The sequence below is a fragment of the Oncorhynchus gorbuscha genome, unplaced genomic scaffold (assembly GCF_021184085.1).
Source record: "Oncorhynchus gorbuscha isolate QuinsamMale2020 ecotype Even-year unplaced genomic scaffold, OgorEven_v1.0 Un_scaffold_1817, whole genome shotgun sequence".
Lineage (NCBI taxonomy): Eukaryota > Metazoa > Chordata > Actinopteri > Salmoniformes > Salmonidae > Oncorhynchus > Oncorhynchus gorbuscha.
Genome location: NW_025746491.1, coordinates 32712 through 52183, shown reverse-complemented (window position 1 = coordinate 52183; position 19472 = coordinate 32712). Strand labels below are relative to the sequence as shown.

The window sequence follows — 19472 nt, the reverse complement described above, 5'->3', positions numbered from 1 at the left end:
GAACAAACAGGAACACTTACGTGAGAACGCTGTTCATTGACTACAGCTCAGCGTTCAACACCAAATCAAATGTATTTATAAAGCCCTTCGTACATCAGCTGATATGTCAAAGTGCTGTACAGAAACCCAGCCTAAAACCCCAAACAGCAAGCAATGCAGGTGTAGAAGCACGGTGGCTAGGAAAAACTATCTGTTCATTGTCACTCAAAAACAATTCTAATTTAGTAGAATAAACTACAACGTTACAATGCAAATGTTGTGTGTGAAAACAGCTAAACGTTCGTTGTTTCGGTGGGCCGGACCCTCGTCTGCTCTGTAAGCAAAGTATTCCCCTGGGTTGGCGTACAGAACCGGTTCTGTCAACTGGAATGATGTTTTAGTTTGAAGAAGCAGTGGGAACTTTCTCTTCTAGCTTGCACAAGTAGCCTGGCTATAGCTCACTACTGCCCCCTAGAGAACATTCAGACAAATTACTAGGCTCCGTCCTCTCAATCCTTATATGAGATGCATTTGACAGAAATACCGAAAGATGGCACCCTATACCCTATACAGATGGCACCCTATACCCTATACAGATGGCACCCTATACCCTATACAGATGGCACCCTATACCCTATACAGATGGCACCCTATACAAATGACACCCTATTCCATATATAGATGGTACCCTATTCCCTATATAGATGGCACTCTATACCCTATACAGATGGCACCCTATACCCTATACAGATGGCACCCTATACCCTATACAGATGGCACCCTATTCCCTATATAGATGGCACCCTCCTCTGGCTATGAGGGGTGGGCCAGTCCTCCTCTGGCTATGAGGGGTGGGCCAGTCCTCCTCTGGCTATGAGGGGTGGGCCAGTCCTCCTCTGGCTATGAGGGGTGGGCCAGTCCTCCTCTGGCTATGAGGGGTGGGCCAGTCCTCCTCTGGCTATGAGGGTGGGCCAGTCCTCCTCTGGCTATGAGGGGTGGGCCAGTCCTCCTCTGGCTATGAGGGGTGGGCCAGTCCTCCTCTGGCTATGAGGGGTGGGCCAGTCCTCCTCTGGCTATGAGGGGTGGGCCAGTCCTCCTCTGGCTATGAGGGGTGGGCCAGTCCTCCTCTGGCTATGAGGGTGGGCCAGTCCTCCTCTGGCTATGAGGGGTGGGCCAGTCCTCCTCTGGCTATGAGGGGTGGGCCAGTCCTCCTCTGGCTATGAGGGGTGGGCCAGTCCTCCTCTGGCTATGAGGGTGGGCCAGTCCTCCTCTGGCTATGAGGGGTGGGCCAGTCCTCCTCTGGCTATGAGGGGTGGGCCAGTCCTCCTCTGGCTATGAGGGGTGGGCCAGTCCTCCTCTGGCTATGAGGGGTGGGCCAGTCCTCCTCTGGCTATGAGGGGTGGGCCAGTCCTCCTCCTCTGGCTATGAGGGTGGGCCAGTCCTCCTCTGGCTATGAGGGGTGGGCCAGTCCTCCTCTGGCTATGAGGGGTGGGCCAGTCCTCCTCTGGCTATGAGGGGTGGGCCAGTCCTCCTCTGGCTATGAGGGTGGGCCAGTCCTCCTCTGGCTATGAGGGGTGGGCCAGTCCTCCTCTGGCTATGAGGGGTGGGCCAGTCCTCCTCTGGCTATGAGGGTGGGCCAGTCCTCCTCTGAGGGGTGGGCCAGTCCTCCTCTGGCTGGCTATGAGGGGTGGGCCAGTCCTCCTCTGGCTATGAGGGGTGGGCCAGTCCTCCTCTGGCTATGAGGGGTGGGCCAGTCCTCCTCTGGCTATGAGGGGTGGGCCAGTCCTCCTCTGGCTATGAGGGTGGGCCAGTCCTCCTCTGGGGTGGGCCAGTCCTCCTCTGGGGGTGGGCCAGTCCTCCTCTGGCTATGAGGGGTGGGCCAGTCCTCCTCTGGCTATGAGGGTGGGCCAGTCCTCCTCTGGCTATGAGGGGTGGGCCAGTCCTCCTCTGGCTATGAGGGGTGGGCCAGTCCTCCTCTGGCTATGAGGGGTGGGCCAGTCCTCCTCTGGCTATGAGGGGTGGGCCAGTCCTCCTCTGGCTATGAGGGGTGGGCCAGTCCTCCTCTGGCTATGAGGGGTGGGCCAGTCCTCCTCTGGCTATGAGGGGTGGGCCAGTCCTCCTCTGGCTATGAGGGGTGGGCCAGTCCTCCTCTGGCTATGAGGGGTGGGCCAGTCCTCCTCTGGCTATGAGGGTGGGCCAGTCCTCCTCTGGCTATGAGGGTGGGCCAGTCCTCCTCTGGCTATGAGGGTGGGCCAGTCCTCCTCTGGCTATGAGGGGTGGCCCAGTCCTCCTCTGGCTATGAGGGGTGGGCCAGTCCTCCTCTGGCTATGAGGGGTGGGCCAGTCCTCCTCTGGCTATGAGGGGTGGCCAGTCCTCTTCTGGCTATGAGGGGTGGAGATTATAAACCTAGAGAGGAACCAGGCTCTGAGGGGTGGGCCAGTCCTCCTCTGGCTATGAGGGGTGGGCCAGTCCTCCTCTGGCTATGAGGGGTGGGCCAGTCCTCCTCTGGCTATGAGGGGTGGGCCAGTCCTCCTCTGGCTATGAGGGGTGGAGATTATAAACCTAGAGAGGAACCAGGCTCTGAGGGGTGGGCCAGTCCTCCTCTGGCTATGAGGGGTGGCCAGTCCTCTTCTGGCTATGAGGGGTGGGCCAGTCCTCCTCTGGCTATGAGGGGTGGCCAGTCCTCTTCTGGCTATGAGGGGTGGGCCAGTCCTCCTCTGGCTATGAGGGGTGGGCCAGTCCTCCTCTGGCTATGAGGGGTGGGCCAGTCCTCCTCTGGCTATGAGGGGTGGGCCAGTCCTCCTCTGGCTATGAGGGTGGGCCAGTCCTCCTCTGGCTATGAGGGGTGGAGATTATAAACCTAGAGAGGAACCAGGCTCTGAGGGGTGGGCCAGTCCTCCTCTGGCTATGAGGGGTGGCCAGTCCTCTTCTGGCTATGAGGGGTGGGCCAGTCCTCCTCTGGCTATGAGGGTGGGCCAGTCCTCCTCTGGCTATGAGGGTGGGCCAGTCCTCCTCTGGCTATGAGGGGTGGGCCAGTCCTCCTCTGGCTATGAGGGGTGGGCCAGTCCTCCTCTGGCTATGAGGGGTGGGCCAGTCCTCCTCTGGCTATGAGGGGTGGGCCAGTCCTCCTCTGGCTATGAGGGTGGGCCAGTCCTCCTCTGGCTATGAGGGGTGGGCCAGTCCTCCTCTGGCTATGAGGGGTGGGCCAGTCCTCCTCTGGCTATGAGGGGTGGGCCAGTCCTCCTCTGGCTATGAGGGGTGGCCAGTCCTCTTCTGGCTATGAGGGTGGGCCAGTCCTCCTCTGGCTATGAGGGGTGGGCCAGTCCTCCTCTGGCTATGAGGGTGGGCCAGTCCTCCTCTGGCTATGAGGGGTGGGCCAGTCCTCCTCTGGCTATGAGGGGTGGGCCAGTCCTCCTCTGGCTATGAGGGGTGGGCCAGTCCTCCTCTGGCTATGAGGGGTGGGCCAGTCCTCCTCTGGCTATGAGGGGTGGGCCAGGGGTGGGCCAGTCCCTCCTCTGGCTATGAGGGGTGGGCCAGTCCTCTTCTGGCTATGAGGGGTGGGCCAGTCCTCCTCTGGCTATGAGGGGTGGAGATTATAAACCTAGAGAGGAACCAGGCTCTGAGGGGTGGGCCAGTCCTCCTCTGGCTATGAGGGTGGGCCAGTCCTCCTCTGGCTATGAGGGGTGGCCAGTCCTCTTCTGGCTATGAGGGGTGGAGATTATAAACCTAGAGAGGAACCAGGCTCTGAGGGGTGGGCCAGTCCTCCTCTGGCTATGAGGGGTGGGCCAGTCCTCCTCTGGCTCTGGAGAGGGGTGGGCCAGTCCTCCTCTGGCTATGAGGGTGGGCCAGTCCTCCTCTGGCTATGAGGGGTGGAGATTATCCTCCTAGAGAGGAACCAGGCTCTGAGGGGTGGGCCAGTCCTCCTCTGGCTATGAGGGTGGCCAGTCCTCCTCTGGCTATGAGGGTGGGCCAGTCCTCCTCTGGCTATGAGGGGTGGCCAGTCCTCTTCTGGCTATGAGGGTGGGCCAGTCCTCCTCTGGCTATGAGGGGTGGGCCAGTCCTCCTCTGGCTATGAGGGTGGGCCAGTCCTCCTCTGGCTATGAGGGGTGGGCCAGTCCTCCTCTGGCTATGAGGGTGGGCCAGTCCTCCTCTCTGGCTATGAGGGGTGGGCCAGTCCTCCTCTGGCTATGAGGGGTGGGCCAGTCCTCCTCTGGCTATGAGGGTGGGCCAGTCCTCCTCTGGCTATGAGGGGTGGGCCAGTCCTCCTCTGGCTATGAGGGGTGGAGATTATAAACCTAGAGAGGAACCAGGCTCTGAGGGGTGGGCCAGTCCTCCTCTGGCTATGAGGGGTGGCCAGTCCTCTTCTGGCTATGAGGGGTGGGCCAGTCCTCCTCTGGCTATGAGGGGTGGGCCAGTCCTCCTCTGGCTATGAGGGGTGGGCCAGTCCTCCTCTGGCTATGAGGGGTGGGCCAGTCCTCCTCTGGCTATGAGGGGTGGGCCAGTCCTCCTCTGGCTATGAGGGGTGGGCCAGTCCTCCTCTGGCTATGAGGGGTGGGCCAGTCCTCCTCTGGCTATGAGGGGTGGGCCAGTCCTCCTCTGGCTATGAGGGGTGGGCCAGTCCTCCTCTGGCTATGAGGGGTGGGCCAGTCCTCCTCTGGCTATGAGGGGTGGGCCAGTCCTCCTCTGGCTATGAGGGGTGGGCCAGTCCTCCTCTGGCTATGAGGGGTGGGCCAGTCCTCCTCTGGCTATGAGGGGTGGCCAGTCCTCTTCTGGCTATGAGGGGTGGGCCAGTCCTCCTCTGGCTATGAGGGGTGGGCCAGTCCTCCTCTGGCTATGAGGGGTGGGCCAGTCCTCCTCTGGCTATGAGGGGTGGGCCAGTCCTCCTCTGGCTATGAGGGGTGGGCCAGTCCTCCTCTGGCTATGAGGGGTGGGCCAGTCCTCCTCTGGCTATGAGGGGTGGGCCAGTCCTCCTCTGGCTATGAGGGGTGGGCCAGTCCTCCTCTGGCTATGAGGGGTGGGCCAGTCCTCCTCTGGCTATGAGGGGTGGGCCAGTCCTCTTCTGGCTATGAGGGGTGGGCCAGTCCTCCTCTGGCTATGAGGGGTGGAGATTATAAACCTAGAGAGGAACCAGGCTCTGAGGGGTGGGCCAGTCCTCCTCTGGCTATGAGGGGTGGAGATTATAAACCTAGAGAGGAACCAGGCTCTGAGGGGGGGGCCAGTCCTCCTCTGGCTATGAGGGTGGGGGTGGGCAGTCCTCCTCTGGCTATGAGGGGTGGGCCAGTCCTCCTCTGGCTATGAGGGGTGGGCCAGTCCTCCTCTGGCTATGAGGGGTGGGCCAGTCCTCCTCTGGCTATGAGGGGTGGGCCAGTCCTCCTCTGGCTATGAGGGGTGGGCCAGTCCTCCTCTGGCTATGAGGGGTGGGCCAGTCCTCCTCTGGCTATGAGGGGTGGGCCAGTCCTCCTCTGGCTATGAGGGGTGGCCAGTCCTCTTCTGGCTATGAGGGTGGGCCAGTCCTCCTCTGGCTATGAGGGTGGGCCAGTCCTCCTCTGGCTATGAGGGGTGGGCCAGTCCTCCTCTGGCTATGAGGGGTGGGCCAGTCCTCCTCTGGCTATGAGGGGTGGGCCAGTCCTCCTCTGGCTATGAGGGGTGGGCCAGTCCTCCTCTGGCTATGAGGGGTGGGCCAGTCCTCCTCTGGCTATGAGGGGTGGGCCAGTCCTCCTCTGGCTATGAGGGGTGGGCCAGTCCTCCTCTGGCTATGAGGGGTGGGCCAGTCCTCTTCTGGCTATGAGGGGTGGGCCAGTCCTCCTCTGGCTATGAGGGGTGGAGATTATAAACCTAGAGAGGAACCAGGCTCTGAGGGGTGGGCCAGTCCTCCTCTGGCTATGAGGGGTGGAGATTATAAACCTAGAGAGGAACCAGGCTCTGAGGGGTGGGCCAGTCCTCCTCTGGCTATGAGGGGTGGGCAGTCCTCCTCTGGCTATGAGGGGTGGGCCAGTCCTCCTCTGGCTATGAGGGGTGGGCCAGTCCTCCTCTGGCTATGAGGGGTGGGCCAGTCCTCCTCTGGCTATGAGGGGTGGGCCAGTCCTCCTCTGGCTATGAGGGGTGGGCCAGTCCTCCTCTGGCTATGAGGGGTGGGCCAGTCCTCCTCTGGCTATGAGGGGTGGGCCAGTCCTCCTCTGGCTATGAGGGGTGGGCCAGTCCTCCTCTGGCTATGAGGGGTGGGCCAGTCCTCCTCTGGCTATGAGGGGTGGGCCAGTCCTCCTCTGGCTATGAGGGGTGGGCCAGTCCTCCTCTGGCTATGAGGGGTGGGCCAGTCCTCCTCTGGCTATGAGGGGTGGGCCAGTCCTCCTCTGGCTATGAGGGGTGGGCCAGTCCTCCTCTGGCTATGAGGGGTGGGCCAGTCCTCCTCTGGCTATGAGGGGTGGGCCAGTCCTCCTCTGGCTATGAGGGGTGGGCCAGTCCTCCTCTGGCTATGAGGGGTGGGCCAGTCCTCCTCTGGCTATGAGGGGTGGGCCAGTCCTCCTCTGGCTATGAGGGGTGGGCCAGTCCTCTCTGGCTATGAGGGGTGGGCCAGTCCTCCTCTGGCTATGAGGGTGGGCCAGTCCTCCTCTGGCTATGAGGGGTGGGCCAGTCCTCCTCTGGCTATGAGGGGTGGGCCAGTCCTCCTCTGGCTATGAGGGGTGGGCCAGTCCTCCTCTGGCTATGAGGGGTGGGCCAGTCCTCCTCTGGCTATGAGGGGTGGGCCAGTCCTCCTCTGGCTATGAGGGGTGGGCCAGTCCTCCTCTGGCTATGAGGGGTGGGCCAGTCCTCCTCTGGCTATGAGGGTTGGCCAGTCCTCCTCTGGCTATGAGGGGTGGCCAGTCCTCCTCTGGCTATGAGGGGTGGCCAGTCCTCTTCTGGCTGTGCCGGGTGGAGATTATAACAGAACCAAGATGTTCAAGTCTTTCTCATATCCACAGCATCATGAAGACTTCCTGAAACACAGCTACTGACAGAGGCAGCAGAGGACAATATTTTTTATATTTGAGATTCTTCAAAGTAGCCACCCTTTGGCCTTGACAGCTTTGCACACTCCTGGCATTCTCTCAACCAGCTTCATTAGGTAGTCACCTGGAATGCATTTCAATTAACAGGTGTGCCTTGTTCAAAGTTAATCTATGCAATATCTTTCCTTCTTAATGAGTTTGAGCCAATAATTTGTGTTGTGACAAGGTAGGGGGGATATACAGAATATAGCTCTATTTGGTAACAGACCAAGTCCATATTATGGCAAGAACAGCTCAAATAAGCAAAGAGAGACGACAGTCCATCATTACTTTCAGACATGAAGATCAGTCAATACGGAAAATGTCAACAACTTTGAAAGTTTCTTCAAGTGCGGTCGCATAAACCATCAAGCACTATGATGAAACTGGCTCTCATGAGGACCGCCCAGAGTTACCTCTGCAGAGGATGAGTTCATTAGAGTTACCTGCACCTCAGAAATTGCAGCCCAAATAAATGCTTCACAGAGTTCCAGTAACAGCCACATCTCAACATCAACTGTTCAGAGGAGACTGTGTGAAATCAGGACTTCATGGTCGAAATGCTGCAACAACAAAAACACTACTATTTCTGGGCTCCCGAGTGGCACTGTGGTCTAAAAGCACTGCATCTCAGTGGTTTGATCTTGGGCTTTGGCACTGTGGTCTAAAGCACTGCATTTCAGTGGTTTGATCTTGGGCTTTGGCACTGTGGTCTAAAAGCACTGCATTTCAGTGGTTTGATCTTGGGCTTTGGCACTGTGGTCTAAAGCACTGCATCTCAGTGGTTTGATCTTGGGCTTTGGCACTGTGGTCTAAAGCACTGCATTTCAGTGGTTTGATCTTGGGCTTTGGCACTGTGGTCTAAAAGCACTGCATTTCAGTGGTTTGATCTTGGGCTTTGGCACTGTGGTCTAAAGCACTGCATTTCAGTGGTTTGATCTTGGGCTTTGGCACTGTGGTCTAAAAGCACTGCATTTCAGTGGTTTGATCTTGGGCTTTGGCACTGTGGTCTAAAGCACTGCATTTCAGTGGTTTGATCTTGGGCTTTGTCACTGTGGTCTAAAAGCACTGCATTTCAGTGGTTTGATCTTGGGCTTTGGCACTGTGGTCTAAAAGCACTGCATTTCAGTGGTTTGATCTTGGGCTTTGGCACTGTGGTCTAAAAGCACTGCATCTCAGTGGTTTGATCTTGGGCTTTGGCACTGTGGTCTAAAAGCACTGCATCTCAGTGGTTTGATCTTGGGCTTTGGCACTGTGGTCTAAAGCACTGCATCTCAGTGGTTTGATCTTGGGCTTTGGCACTGTGGTCTAAAAGCACTGCATTTCAGTGGTTTGATCTTGGGCTTTGGCACTGTGGTCTAAAGCACTGCATTTCAGTGGTTTGATCTTGGGCTTTGGCACTGTGGTCTAAAAGCACTGCATCTCAGTGGTTTGATCTTGGGCTTTGGCACTGTGGTCTAAAAGCACTGCATCTCAGTGGTTTGATCTTGGGCTTTGGCACTGTGGTCTAAAGCACTGCATCTCAGTGGTTTGATCTTGGGCTTTGGCACTGTGGTCTAAAAGCACTGCATCTCAGTGGTTTGATCTTGGGCTTTGGCACTGTGGTCTAAAAGCACTGCATTTCAGTGGTTTGATCTTGGGCTTTGGCACTGTGGTCTAAAAGCACTGCATCTCAGTGGTTTGATCTTGGGCTTTGGCACTGTGGTCTAAAAGCACTGCATCTCAGTGGTTTGATCTTGGGCTTTGGCACTGTGGTCTAAAAGCACTGCATTTCAGTGGTTTGATCTTGGGCTTTGGCACTGTGGTCTAAAAGCACTGCATTTCAGTGGTTTGATCTTGGGCTTTGGCACTGTGGTCTAAAAGCACTGCATCTCAGTGGTTTGATCTTGGGCTTTGGCACTGTGGTCTAAAGCACTGCATTTCAGTGGTTTGATCTTGGGCTTTGGCACTGTGGTCTAAAAGCACTGCATCTCAGTGGTTTGATCTTGGGCTTTGGCACTGTGGTTTAAAGCACTGCATCTCAGTGGTTTGATCTTGGGCTTTGGCACTGTGGTCTAAAGCACTGCATCTCAGTGGTTTGATCTTGGGCTTTGGCACTGTGGTCTAAAGCACTGCATCTCAGTGGTTTGATCTTGGGCTTTGGCACTGTGGTCTAAAAGCACTGCATCTCAGTGGTTTGATCTTGGGCTTTGGCACTGTGGTCTAAAGCACTGCATCTCAGTGGTTTGATCTTGGGCTTTGGCACTGTGGTCTAAAGCACTGCATCTCAGTGGTTTGATCTTGGGCTTTGGCACTGTGGTCTAAAAGCACTGCATCTCAGTGGTTTGATCTTGGGCTTTGGCACTGTGGTCTAAAGCACTGCATCTCAGTGGTTTGATCTTGGGCTTTGGCACTGTGGTTTAAAGCACTGCATCTCAGTGGTTTGATCTTGGGCTTTGGCACTGTGGTCTAAAGCACTGCATTTCAGTGGTTTGATCTTGGGCTTTGGCACTGTGGTCTAAAGCACTGCATTTCAGTGGTTTGATCTTGGGCTTTGGCACTGTGGTCTAAAGCACTGCATTTCAGTGGTTTGATCTTGGGCTTTGGCACTGTGGTCTAAAGCACTGCATCTCAGTGGTTTGATCTTGGGCTTTGGCACTGTGGTCTAAAAGCACTGCATCTCAGTGGTTTGATCTTGGGCTTTGGCACTGTGGTCTAAAGCACTGCATCTCAGTGGTTTGATCTTGGGCTTTGGCACTGTGGTCTAAAGCACTGCATCTCAGTGGTTTGATCTTGGGCTTTGGCACTGTGGTCTAAAAGCACTGCATCTCAGTGGTTTGATCTTGGGCTTTGGCACTGTGGTCTAAAGCACTGCATCTCAGTGGTTTGATCTTGGGCTTTGGCACTGTGGTCTAAAGCACTGCATCTCAGTGGTTTGATCTTGGGCTTTGGCACTGTGGTCTAAAGCACTGCATCTCAGTGGTTTGATCTTGGGCTTTGGCACTGTGGTCTAAAGCACTGCATCTCAGTGGTTTGATCTTGGGCTTTGGCACTGTGGTCTAAAAGCACTGCATCTCAGTGGTTTGATCTTGGGCTTTGGCACTGTGGTCTAAAAGCACTGCATCTCAGTGGTTTGATCTTGGGCTTTGGCACTGTGGTCTAAAAGCACTGCATCTCAGTGGTTTGATCTTGGGCTTTGGCACTGTGGTCTAAAGCACTGCATCTCAGTGGTTTGATCTTGGGCTTTGGCACTGTGGTCTAAAAGCACTGCATCTCAGTGGTTTGATCTTGGGCTTTGGCACTGTGGTCTAAAGCACTGCATCTCAATGGTTTGATCTTGGGCTTTGCACTGTGGTCTAAAGCACTGCATCTCAGTGGTTTGATCTTGGGCTTTGGCACTGTGGTCTAAAGCACTGCATCTCAGTGGTTTGATCTTGGGCTTTGGCACTGTGGTCTAAAGCACTGCATCTCGGTGGTTTGATCTTGGGCTTTGTCATAACCGGCCGTGATCGGGAATCCCATGGGGCTGCGCACAATTGGCCCAGCGCTGTCCGGGTTAGGCCGTCATTGTAAAATTAGAATTTGTTCTTAACTGACTAGTTAAACATTATTTTTAAAGGACACCAATAATAAGAAGAGACTTGGGCCAAGAAACACGAGCAATAAGAGCGTCTGCTAAATGACTTAAATGTAATGTAATGTAATGTAAATCTGTCCTTTGGTCTGATGAGTCCAAATTTGAGATTTTTGGTTCCAACCGCCGTGTCTTTGTGAGACACAGAGTAGGTGAATGGATGATCTCTGCATGTGTGGTTTCCACCGTGAAGCATGGAGGAGGTGTGATGGTGCTTTGCTGGTAACAGTCTAAGTGATTTATTTAGAATTCATGGCACACTTAACCAGCATGGCTACCACAGACTTCTGCAGTGATACGCCATCCCATCTGGTTTGCATTTTGTGGGACTATCATTTGTTTTTCAACAGGACAATGACCTAACACACCTCCGGGTTGTGTCAGGGCTATTTGACCAAGAAGGAGAGTGATGGAGTTCGGCATCAGATGACCTGGCCTCCACAATCACCCGACATCAACCCGATTGGGATGGTTTGCGATGAGTTGGGCCACAGAGTGAAGGAAGAGCAGCCAACAAGTGCTCAGCATATGTGGGAAATCCTTCAAGACTGTTGGAAAATAATTCCAGGTGAAGCTGGTTGAGAGAATGTCAAGAGTGTGCAAAGCTACTTTGAAGAATCTCAAATCTAAAATATACTTTTGATTTGTTTAACACTTTTTTTCTGTCGTCAAAACATGATTCCATGAGTGTTATTTCATAGTTTTGATGTCTTCACTATTATTCTACAATGTAGAAAACCGTAAAAATAAAGAAAAACCCTGGAATGAGTAGGTGTCCAAACTTTCGACTGCTACTGTATCTTTAAAAAAAACTTTCTCCGGGCCTTGCGGTCCGTATTGACACAGTTCTGGGTCTGGCTCCGGTCCGCCAGTAGAGTATGTCGGGACTGGGGAGGTTTTTGGGGTAAAAGGAGCCGTAATGAAGCTAAAACACAGGCAACATCCTAGAGGAGAACCTGTCTCTGTCTGCTTTCTAACAGACACCTGGTGAGATGAATTCACCTTCCTAAAACACAGGCAACATCCTAGAGGAGAACCTGTCTCTGTCTGCTTTCTAACAGACACCTGGTGAGATGAATTCCCCTTCCTAAAACACAGGCAACATCCTAGAGGAGAACCTGGCTCAGTCTGCACATCATGGCCAAACTGCATGTGACCTTCACTGGGTAAAGAGAGAGAGACAGACAGAGAGAGAGACAGAGAGAGGAGAGAGAGAGAGAGAGGAGAGAGACAGAGAGAGGAGAGAGACAGAGGAGAGAGACAGAGGAGAGAGAGAGAGAAGAGAGAGGAGAGAGAAGAGAGAGAGAGAGAGAGAGAGAAGAGAGAGAGAAGAGAGAGAGAGAGAGAGAAGAGAGAGAGAGAAGAGAGAGACAGAGAGAGAGAGACAGAGAGAGAGACAGAGACAGAGACAGAGAGAGAGAGAGAGAGAGAGAGAGAGAGAGAGAGAGAGAGAGAGAGAGAGAGAGAGAGAGAGAGAGACAGAGAGACAGAGAGAGAGAGAGACAGAGAGACAGAGAGAGAGAGAGACAGAGAGAGAGAGAGACAGAGAGACAGAGAGAGAGAGAGACAGAGAGAGAGAGACAGAGAGAGAGAGAGAGAGAGAGAGAGAGACAGAGAGAGACAGAGAGAGAGAGAGAGAGAGAGACAGAGAGAGAGAGAGAGAGAGACAGAGAGAGAGAGAGAGAGAGAGAGAGAGAGACAGAGAGAGAGAGAGAGAGACAGAGAGAGAGAGAGAGAGAGAGAGAGAGAGAGAGACAGAGAGAGAGACAGAGAGAGATAAGTGGAGTCTGCTCCTGTGTGTTCTGAAATCAGACTAGATCTTGGCTATAGAGACAGTGGAAATCATGTCATGTATTGTTGTACATTACACTGGGGTGATCCATCTCCCAAATCTGACAGAAATAGTTTATGAGGATCATTGACACCAAAAAAAAAACACAAAAAATACAATACATCTTAAATCCGACTTTGTAACAACAAAATGTGGAAAAGGGTTAAAAAGGGGTGTGAAAACCTTCCGACGGCACTTTTAGGTGACATTACACTTTTATTGAACCTTTATTTAACCAGGCAAGTCAGTTAAGAACAAATTATTATTTTCAATGACGGCCTAGGAACAGTGGGTTAACTGCCTGTTCAGGGGCAGAACCACAGATTTGTACCTTGTCAGCTCGGAGGATTTGAACTTGCAACCTTCCGGTCACTAGTCCAACACTCTAACCACTAGGCTACCTGACCCCCCCGGTCACTAGTCCAACACTCTAACCACTAGGCTACCTGACCCCCCCGGTTACTAGTCCAACACTAACCACTAGGCTACCTGACCCCCGGTCACTAGTCCAACACTCTAACCACTAGGCTACCTGACCCCCGGTTACTAGTCCAACACTCTAACCACTAGGCTACCTGACCCCCCCGGTTACTAGTCCAACACTCTAACCACTAGGCTACCTGACCCCCCGGTCACTAGTCCAACACTCTAACCACTAGGCTACCTGACCCCCCGGTTACTAGTCCAACACTCTAACCACTAGGCTACCTGACCCCCCGGTCACTAGTCCAACACTCTAACCACTAGGCTACCTGACCCCCCGGTTACTAGTCCAACACTAACCACTAGGCTACCTGACCCCCGGTCACTAGTCCAACACTCTAACCACTAGGCTACCTGACCCCCGGTTACTAGTCCAACACTCTAACCACTAGGCTACCTGACCCCCCGGTTACTAGTCCAACACTCTAACCACTAGGCTACCTGACCCCCCGGTTACTAGTCCAACACTCTAACCACTAGGCTACCTGACCCCCCGGTCACTAGTCCAACACTCTAACCACTAGGCTACCTGACCCCCCGGTCACTAGTCCAACACTCTAACCACTAGGCTACCTGACCCCCCGGTTACTAGTCCAACACTCTAACCACTAGGCTACCTGACCCCCGGTTACTAGTCCAACACTCTAACCACTAGGCTACCTGACCCCCCGGTCACTAGTCCAACACTCTAACCACTAGGCTACCTGACCCCCGGTTACTAGTCCAACACTCTAACCACTAGGCTACCTGACCCCCGGTCACTAGTCCAACACTCTAACCACTAGGCTACCCGACCCCCGGTCACTAGTCCAACACTCTAACCACTAGGCTACCTGACCCCCCCGGTTACTAGTCCAACACTCTAACCACTAGGCTACCTGACCCCCCGGTCACTAGTCCAACACTCTAACCACTAGGCTACCTGACCCCCCGGTTACTAGTCCAACACTCTAACCACTAGGCTACCTGACCCCCGGTTACTAGTCCAACACTCTAACCACTAGGCTACCTGACCCCCGGTTACTAGTCCAACACTAACCACTAGGCTACCTGACCCCCCGGTTACTAGTCCAACACTCTAACCACTAGGCTACCTGACCCCCGGTTACTAGTCCAACACTCTAACCACTAGGCTACCTGACCCCCGGTTACTAGTCCAACACTCTAACCACTAGGCTACCTGACCCCCCCCGGTTACTAGTCCAACACTCTAACCACTAGGCTACCTGACCCCCGGTCACTAGTCCAACGCTCTAACCACTAGGCTACCTGACCCCCCGGTTACTAGTCCAACGCTCTAACCACTAGGCTACCTGATCCCCCGGTCACTAGTCCAACACTCTAACCACTAGGCTACCTGACCCCCCCGGTTACTAGTCCAACACCAACTGCCGCCCCATTCCTCTGTGGTCCTTTGTGGATCAGTTTGTAAGAGCTTGGTGTCAACAACGCCAAAGTCTTGGTTTCAGTTCCTGCCGGGGCCAATGCATGCACTCACTGTTGATAAGTCACGTTAAGTCACTGTTGATAAGTCACGTTAAGTCACTGTTGTGAAGTCACGTTAAGTCACGTTAAGTCACTGTTGATAAGTCACGTTAAGTCACGTTAAGTCACTGTTGATAAGTCACGTTAAGTCACGTTAAGTCACTGTTGATAAGTCACGTTAAGTCACGTTAAGTCACTGTTGATAAGTCACGTTAAGTCACGTTAAGTCACTGTTGATAAGTCACGTTAAGTCACGTTAAGTCACTGTTGATAAGTCACGTTAAGTCACGTTAAGTCACTGTTGATAAGTCACGTTAAGTCACGTTAAGTCACTGTTGATAAGTCACTGTTGATAAGTCACTGTTGATAAATCACTGTTGATAAGTCACGTTAAGTCACTGTTGATAAGTCACTGTTGATAAGTCACTGTTGATAAGTCACTGTTGATAAGTCACTGTTGATAAGTCACGTTAAGTCACGGTCGATAAGTCACGGTCGATAAGTCACTGTCGATAAGTCACTGTCGATAAGTCACTGTCGATAAGTCACTGTCGATAAGTCACTGTCGATAAGTCACTGTCGATAAGTCACTGTCGATAAGTCACTGTCGATAAGTCACTGTCGATAAGTCACTGTCGATAAGTCACTGTCGATAAGTCACTGTCGATAAGTCACTGTCGATAAGTCACTGTCGATAAGTCACTGTCGATAAGTCACTGTCGATAAGTCACTGTCGATAAGTCACTGTCGATAAGTCACTGTCGATAAGTCACTGTCGATAAGTCACTGTCGATAAGTCACTGTCGATAAGTCACTGTCGATAAGTCACTGTCGATAAGTCACTGTCGATAAGTCACTGTCGATAAGTCACTGTCGATAAGTCACTGTCGATAAGTCACTGTCGATAAGTCACTGTCGATAAGTCACTGTCGATAAGTCACTGTCGATAAGTCACTGTCGATAAGTCACTGTCGATAAGTCACTGTCGATAAGTCACTGTCGATAAGTCACTGTCGATAAGTCACTGTCGATAAGTCACTGTCGATAAGTCACTGTCGATAAGTCACTGTCGATAAGTCACTGTCGATAAGTCACTGTCGATAAGTCACTGTCGATAAGTCACTGTCGATAAGTCACTGTCGATAAGTCACTGTCGATAAGTCACTGTCGATAAGTCACTGTCGATAAGTCACTGTCGATAAGTCACTGTCGATAAGTCACTGTCGATAAGTCACTGTCGATAAGTCACTGTCGATAAGTCACTGTCGATAAGTCACTGTCGATAAGTCACTGTCGATAAGTCACTGTCGATAAGTCACTGTCGATAAGTCACTGTCGATAAGTCACTGTCGATAAGTCACTGTCGATAAGTCACTGTCGATAAGTCACTGTCGATAAGTCACTGTCGATAAGTCACTGTCGATAAGTCACTGTCGATAAGTCACTGTCGATAAGTCACTGTCGATAAGTCACTGTCGATAAGTCACTGTCGATAAGTCACTGTCGATAAGTCACTGTCGATAAGTCACTGTCGATAAGTCACTGTCGATAAGTCACTGTCGATAAGTCACTGTCGATAAGTCACTGTCGATAAGTCACTGTCGATAAGTCACTGTCGATAAGTCACTGTCGATAAGTCACTGTCGATAAGTCACTGTCGATAAGTCACTGTCGATAAGTCACTGTCGATAAGTCACTGTCGATAAGTCACTGTCGATAAGTCACTGTCGATAAGTCACTGTCGATAAGTCACTGTCGATAAGTCACTGTCGATAAGTCACTGTCGATAAGTCACTGTCGATAAGTCACTGTCGATAAGTCACTGTCGATAAGTCACTGTCGATAAGTCACTGTCGATAAGTCACTGTCGATAAGTCACTGTCGATAAGTCACTGTCGATAAGTCACTGTCGATAAGTCACTGTCGATAAGTCACTGTCGAGAAGTCACTGTCGAGAAGTCACTGTCGAAGTCACTGTCGAGAAGTCACTGTCGTGAAGTCACTGTCGTGAAGTCACTGTCGTGAAGTCACTGTCGTGAAGTCACTGTCGTGAAGTCACTGTCGTGAAGTCACTGTCGTGAAGTCACTGTCGTGAAGTCACTGTCGTGAAGTCACTGTCGTGAAGTCACTGTCGTGAAGTCACTGTCAGAGAAGTCACTGTCGTGAAGTCACCTTTACATCAGAGACAGTAGCATCACTACCACCTAGCAGCACCTTAACAGCAGAGACAGTAGCATCACTACCACCTAGCAGCACCTTTACATCAGAGACAGTAGCATCACTACCACCTAGCAGCACCTTAACAGCAGAGACAGTAGCATCACTACCACCTAGCAGCACCTTAACAGCAGAGACAGTAGCATCACTACCACCTAGCAGCACCTTAACAGCAGAGACAGTAGTATCACTACCACCTAGCAGCACCTTAACAGCAGAGACAGTAGTATCACTACCACCTAGCAGCACCTTATTAACAGCAGAGACAGTAGCATCACTACCACCTAGCAGCACCTTAACAGCAGAGACAGTAGCATCACTACCACCTAGCAGCACCTTAACAGCAGAGACAGTAGCATCACTACCACCTAGCAGCACCTTAACAGCAGAGACAGTAGCATCACTACCACCTAGCAGCACCTTAACAGCAGAGACAGTAGCATCACTACCACCTAGCAGCACCTTAACAGCAGAGACAGTAGTATCACTACCACCTAGCAACACCTTAACAGCAGAGACAGTAGCATCACTACCACCTAGCAGCACCTTAACAGCAGAGACAGGAGTATCGTGTCAGGGTGGATTTGTTAAGGTGTGTGTCAGCTATATAACTTTAGTTTCCATCCAATCTCCACTTACTGTAGGTGAGCATGGCTCACACCTTAGCAGCCTTGTCAGGTGTGTGTGTGGTGTGGTGTGTGTGTGTGTCTCAGACGGATAACTTACCGTAGATGAGAACGACAGACTCCTCGATGGCGTGCTGGTAACTGAACTGAGAGTCCAGCAGGGCCCGGCTGACAAATGATCCATAATAGGTTGACTGGTACCAGCCCACATGGAGATGGTCAATGTTGACATGACGAAGAGATCGCATCATCTCCATCTGATACTGGACTAGAGGGGGGGAAGGGGAGGTGGAGAAGAGAGGGTGTAGAGGGGAGAGAGGGTGGAGAGGAGAGAGGGGGAGGAGAGAGGGTGGGAGGAGAGGGGGAGAGGGTGGGAGAGGGGGAGGAGAGGAGAGGTGGGGGGGGGAGAGGTGGGGGGGTGGAGAGGAGAGGTGGGGGGGGGGAGGAGGGTGGGGGGGGGGGGTGGAGAGGGGGGAGGGAGAAGGAGAGGAGAGAGAAGGAGAGGAGAGGTGGGGTGGGGGGAAGAGAGGAGAGAGATGGAGAGGAGGGAGGGGGGAGAAGAAGACGAGAGAGGGGGAGAGGTGGAGGAGAGAGGGTGGAGAGAGGGAGAAGGAAGGAGGAGAGGAAGGGGGAAGGAAGGAAGGAAGGAGACATTGTTACTTTTTCCATTCATCAGGTAGGTTATAAATACATGACAGCAGACTGAATCAACCATCTCCCTCTCTGCTGGGGAATCAACCATCTCCCTCTCTGCTGGGGAATCAACCATATTCCTCCCCTGGCCTCCCACTGACAGACAGAGTAGAGTAGAGGAATAATATATAATAATAATAAATGCCATTTAGCAGACGCTTTTATCCAAAGCGACTTACAGTCATGTGTGCATACATTCTACGTATGGGTGGTCCCGGGGATCGAACCCACTACCCTGGCGTTACAAGTGCCATGCTCTACCAACTGAGCTACAGAAGGAGGAAGACTGGAGACAGACAGCACCGGGAGGTTAACGAGGACAGACAGCACATTTACACATCACTCCGAGTGTGGCTGTTGGTGTGTGTACCATCCCAGTCAATCACAGGGCGCAGACAGAGTCAGACACACACCAGTCTGGCTATTAAGTAACAGAGAGATGGAGATGGAGAGAAATTGATTCATCCGTGTCTCATTGGCCAGCTGTGGCCTCCAAGCCCCCTACTTATCCCCAAACATTCATTCTGGACCCCCAACCAGTCCCCCCCTCCTCAGAACATCCATCCCCCAACCGGTCCACCCCCTTCCTCAGAACATATATCCCCCAACCAGCCCCCCCTCAGAACATCCATCCCCATACCAGCCCCACCTCTCATTATGAGGTATTGTGATGTCATTATGGGGTATTGTGATGTCATTATGAGGTATTGTGATGTCATTATGAGGTATTGTGTGTAGATTGATGAGGATTTTTTATTTTTACAAAATGTAGAAAAAAGTCAAGAGATCTGAAGGCACTGTGTGTTTCCTCATCACTGACACTTAGAAGACTAGCAGGTTAGAAGACTAGCAGGTTAAACTAAGGGGATCGGAAGACTAGCAGGTTAAACTAAGGGGATCTGAAGACTAGCAGGTTAAACTAAGGGGATCTGAAGACTAGCAGGTTAAACTAAGGGGATCGGAAGACTAGCAAGTTAAACTAAGGGGATCGGAAGACTAGCAGGTTAAACTAAGGGGATCTGAAGACTAGCAGGTTAAACTAAGGGGATCTGAAGACTAGCAGGTTAAACTAAGGGGATCTGAAGACTAGCAAGTTAAACTAAGGGGATCGGAAGACTAGCAAGTTAAACTAAGGGGATCGGAAGACTAGCAGGTTAAACTAAGGGGATCTGAAGACTAGCAGGTTAAACTAAGGGGATCTGAAGACTAGCAGGTTAAACTAAGGGGATCTGAAGACTAGCAGGTTAAACTAAGGGGGCATCAGACCGACGTAATGCCTGTACATCGCCCTGTACATCGCCCTGTACATCGCCCTGTACATCACCCTGTACATCGCCCTGTACATCGCCCTGTACATCGCCCTGTACATCGCCCTGTACATCGCCCTGTACATCGCCCTGTACATCGCCATCGCCCTGTACATCGCCCTGTACATCGCCATCGCCCTGTACATCGCCCTGTACATCGCCCTGTACATATCGCCCTGTACATCGCCCTGTACATCGCCCTGTACATCGCCC

At 52.6% G+C, this 19472-nt stretch overlaps 1 pseudogene; it reads right to left on the bottom strand.

Moving 5' to 3' along the window:
* Nucleotides 1-17526, bottom strand: part of LOC124024281 — a 54885-nt pseudogene extending 37359 nt beyond the window's left edge.
* Nucleotides 17527-19472: the final 1946 nt, after the last annotated feature.